Source organism: Felis catus, chromosome A2, assembly GCF_018350175.1.
Source record: "Felis catus isolate Fca126 chromosome A2, F.catus_Fca126_mat1.0, whole genome shotgun sequence".
Taxonomy (NCBI): domain Eukaryota; kingdom Metazoa; phylum Chordata; class Mammalia; order Carnivora; family Felidae; genus Felis; species Felis catus.
The window spans coordinates 162070071-162074908 of NC_058369.1; the positions used below are offsets into that span (position 1 = coordinate 162070071).

The 4838-nt window shown below is 56.2% G+C and overlaps 1 non-coding gene across 1 annotated transcript; it reads left to right on the top strand.

Moving 5' to 3' along the window:
* Window positions 1-4335: 4335 nt before the first annotated feature.
* TRNAC-GCA lies at window positions 4336-4407 on the top strand. Its single transcript has one exon. It is a non-coding gene; the product is annotated as a tRNA-Cys (tRNA).
* Window positions 4408-4838: the final 431 nt, after the last annotated feature.

Sequence of the window (4838 nt, forward strand, 5' to 3'; positions counted from 1 at the left end):
TCTCTTCTGTTTTGTCCCCCTCCCTGTTTTTCTATTATTTTTGTTTCCCTTCCCTTACGTTCGTCTGTTTTGTCTCTTAAGGTCCGCATATGACTGAAGTCGTACGATTTTTGTCTTTCTCTGACTAATTTCGCTCAGCGTCATACCTTCCAGTGCCATCCACGTAGTTGCAAATGGCAAGATTTCATTCTTTTTGATTGCCGAGTAATACTCCATCGTACGTATAGACCACGCCTCCTTTATCCATCCATCCACCGATGGCCATTTGGGCTCTTTCCATCCTTTGGCTCTTGTCGATAGTGCTGCTAGAAACATGGGGGTGCGTGTGTCCCTTCGAAACAGCACACCTGTATCCCTTGGATAAATGCCTGGTAGGGCTGGGTTGTAGGGTAGTTCTTTTTTTTTTTTTTAATTTTTTTAACGTTGATTTATTTTTGAGAGAAAGAGAGCGTGAGGGGGAGAGGGACAGAGAGAGAGGGAGACACAGAATCGGAAGCAGGCTCCAGGCTCCGAGCTGTCAGCACAGAGCCAGACGCGGGGCTCGAACCCATGAACCGTGAGATCATGACCTGAGCCGAAGTCGGATGCTCAACCGACTGAGCCAGCCAGGCGCCCCTATTTACTTCTTATTTAATAAGCACATATTTAGTACTTACAATGTATTTTATCGGGACCGACCAGGTGAAGCCTCATTACAACCTTTTGTTTACTCACATTATAGATAAAGAGACCAAGGCGCAGGGCAGTCCAATGTCCCGTGTCACGTAGCTGTGGACGCAGAGCCTGTCACATCGCACTGATGACCAGCCACACACCGCATCTGCTTGCAGGGGAGGCCCGGAAACAGGGTCTTTAGGTGGCCACGTGCCACATCTCCACCGGGAGGAGATGCCACCTCAGGAAGCCGCTTTCTTTGTCCCTCCTCGTCCGTCCAGGTTTCATCCTGAGATGGCGGCGACCCCGTCCCCTCTTCAGGCTCCACTTGTGATCCCAGTTCTCTTGCCGTTTCCACCGCGTCCGCGGAGGTCCTGAACCTTCCATTTGTAAAAGACAGGATCTGTGAAGCACAAGAAAGCAGAGCGCGAGAAAATGAGATCGGCCTGTACGGAATAAAAAGCACGGCTGGTACAGGCTCTCCCAGAACCTGGAGCTCACAGCGGCCTTGCTCCCCACGGTCCCACCCTCTCTGGGACCCCAGCAGACCAGGGAAGCCGACCGGTGGCGAAGCATGGCCTCTGTGTTGGGTAGGAGGCCGGAGGGAGTTGGGAAGAGCTGAACAGCGGGGGGAGAGGGAAGGAGAAGGGCGCAGGGAGGAGGGCGGACGCCGTGCAGGGGAGGATTAGAGATGAAGGTGAGTGAGGACGGGACCTCCACAGTTCCAGCTTCTGCGTGTGGGTCCCAGCTGTGTGTCCTCCGGCCGCGGGGGAGCCGAGGTCAAGGCACTGAGGGACCAGGGATGGGGGAGGCTCATCACCACGGATGCACAACCAGAGAGCAGAGGAGCCGAGGCCCGGGCCATCCGGGCCGGTGAGGAAGCATCCTGGAGGCCGCGCAGGCAGGATCCCACCCAGACCCCACACTCGCCACAGAGCCTGAGGCGGGGCTCGATCGGGCCACCCTGGGATCGTGACCCAAGCCCAGTCAAGAGTCGGACGCTCAACCGACTGAGCCACTGCTGTTGGCGGCTGGCCCAGGCTCTACCCACACTCGGTATGGCCAGTCTTCAGTCTTCCTGATGTGCGTTCTAATGTGACGCAGTCGTATCTCATCGTGGCTTGTGTTGTCGTCGGTGTCGTTTCTTAGCACAAGCTGGCGTGGGGGTGGGGGGGGGGTGGGGCGCAGGGGGAGGGAGAGAGAGAATCCCACGCCCCGCGCAGAGCCTCACTTGAGGCTCCGTCTCCCAACCGTGAGATCATAACCGGCGCCGAAATCGAGAGTTGGCCGCTTCACCGACCGAGCCGCCCACGCGTCCTGATCTCATTGTGGTTTTAATTTTTATTTCCCTCATTACCAATGATGTGGAAGATACTTTTCTGTGCTTGTTGCCATCATACGTCTTCTTTGGTGAGGTGTCTGTGCAGGTCTTCTGTCCGTTTTTTTCATTTGGGTTGTTTACTTCTGACTCCGTTTTGAAAGTTCTCTGTATTTAATGGCGCAAGTTCTGTGTCAGATACGCGGCTTCCAGACACTTCCTCCCGGTCTGTGACTTGCCGTTTCACTCTCTTAACAGTGTCTTTCAAAGACCGAAAGTGCTTAATTTTGATGAATTCCAGTTTATCAAGTGAGCTTTTGGTGTCATGTCTAAGAAAATTTTGCCTAACTTGGGGCGCCTGACTTGCTCAGTCGGTGGAGGGTGCGACTCTTGATCTCGGGGCTATGAGTTCGAGCCCCGTATTGGGTGGAGAGATTCCTTAAAATCTTTAAAATAAAAAGAAAGAAAGAAAGAAAGAAAGAAAGAAAGAAAGAAAGAAAGAGAAAGAAGAAAGAAAGAGAAAGAGAAAGAAAGAAAGAAAGAAAGAAAGAAAGAAAGAAAGAAAGATTTTGCCTAATTCAAAGCCACACCCCCGGCTCTCAATCTCAGAGAGAAGCCAGTTTTCTTTAATGGTTGGAAATACGACATATCAGGAAACGCTTTATGAAATTTTCCACGTAAGAACCCGAATATTTCTGGTTTATGGTATGACGGTGTAAAAAGTGCCCGTTTCTTCCTCAGCACGATGCAGCAGGAGCACCACCTTTTGAACATTTTGTGTCACAAACCGGTCGGAGAGCCTCCCCGTCCTGTCATCTCCCCCCGCGGCTGTCGTGACCCCGTTCTGTTAGAATTCGCGTCACCGGGTTGAAAACGGCACGGCCCTGCCCTGCTTAGAACCCACCTGCCCTGCTCTCCTGAGTAATTGGACATTTTGGCCATGTTTACGTGGGGTTTCTTCTCAGTAAGCACAGTTAACTCAAACAGTGTCAAAGAACCGCCCCTTCCCTCTCCCCAGCGCCTCCGCCGCCACTGTCCTCATAGCGTCTGTCTTTCTGGCCACCTCCCGAGGGGCCAGGCCTAACCAGAGGCCTCTCTCCCCTGCACCCACGCCAACTCCTTCCGCCTCCCTGTCCTGCCAGCCCCAGGGCGCACACCGTTGGCTCTTTCTGCCCTTGGAGCCACTTCTGGGGCAACTGTCCGAACAAGCCTTCTTCCCAGGGGGCGCTGGCGTGGACCCAATGTCACGGGGGTGGGAAGGGAATCCGAGGGGTGGGAGACCCACGCGGAGCGGGAGCCAGCCAGCAGCCTCACTGCCGGCCTTCTGGCCGGGGAAGGTGCCCATCCGGCTGGGCTCGCCTGGGTTCACGGAGGTTCCGTAGAGGCGGGGGGCAGGCCCCAGGACGCCTAGCCAGGGACCAGGTCCCCCTTGGTCCGCCTCAGGTTGCCACCTCCTTCCCCTACAGTCAGTTGGAACTAAAAATATCACCCCCTTGGGTCAACGGGCGGTGGCCCCGATGGAAGGGGTCTGCGGTCAATTTTGGCGTGTCCCGGCGGCCTCAGGGGGAGAGCACCAAACGTGTGGACTCACTTCGGGTGCTCGGTCACTTGGCACAGCAGCCCGGGGGCTCTGGGACCTGCATCAGTATTTCTGCCCCAAAGGGCTACTTCCCCAAAGCCCTGCGAGCGGCATAGACTATGGAAGACTCCTTCTCCGGGGAGAGGCACCGGGAGGGGTTGCTAGGGACTCGGGTGGGTGGGGGCAGGGTGGGAAGAGCCTTCTTTGGCTGGGTCCCCCGCCAGTGCCCAGCCTTTCAGGTCAGAGGACCGTCCCTCCCCTCCCCTGGCCGCCTCCCCGTTCTCGCTGCCCACACGGAGCGACCTGCCTTTGCTCCGGTCTTGGGACCCATGGCTTTCCATGCCCTGGGGGCTCACAAGCGATCCCGGAGGACACCCCTCCTTGAGCGGGAAGCTGGAGCTGGTTCCCCAGATTCCCGCACGGTATTTCGGGGGCCGAGCGGGTGAGCGTATGGTGGAAAGGGAGAAGGGGGTCCTCTGCGTCTCGGGGGGTGGTGTCGGGACCAGCTTCTTGTCCCGGACCTGCTCTTCTACCCGGACAGAGACGCCCTCGCCTCAGCGCCCCAGCTCAGGGAGGAAGAGGAAGTGGGGAGGCGAAGGGAGGACCAGCCTGGCACGCGGGAGCTGGTTAGTAGGTGTGGAGATGTGAACGCAGGAGTGAGATGAGAGGGAGAGCCGGGCTGTCATCGGGCAGGCTGCCCGCCTCCAGGAACTTGGCTGTCACAGTCCAGGGACAAGTCAACTGCACAGTCCAAGAGGTGCAGTTAAGGCTCTGAGGCAGGCCTGGGGGTATAGCTCAGGGGCAGAGCATTTGACTGCAGATCAAGAGGTCCCCGGTTCAAATCCGGGTGCCCCCTTGCCGAGGTCACTTTTGGCCGTGAACTCATAAAGAGGCCAGCAGTTCTCATGCCGCCTAGTGTCTGGGTCCTGTTCCGTCCTCATCTCTAGGGTGGCAGTGAGGGTTCCATGAGGGCACGGCTGGTCATGCTGTGCCACAGGCTGTCCCCCACAGACAGTGTCCGGGAGCACCCTCACTGCATTAGCAGGAATCTAGACTTCCAGAATGTTTCCTGGCACACCTTCCTGTGACCTCGTTCTCCAGCCTCACTGATGTGCAGATACACCTGACCCAATCTTTAAAAACATTTTTGGGGTGCTGGGTGGCTCAGTTGAGTGTCCCACTCTTTTTTCTTTTTAATGTTTATTTTGAGAGAGAGGGAAAGAGGGAGAGACAGACAGCAAGTGGGGGAAGGGCAGAGAGAGAGAGAGAGAGAGAATCCCAAGCAGG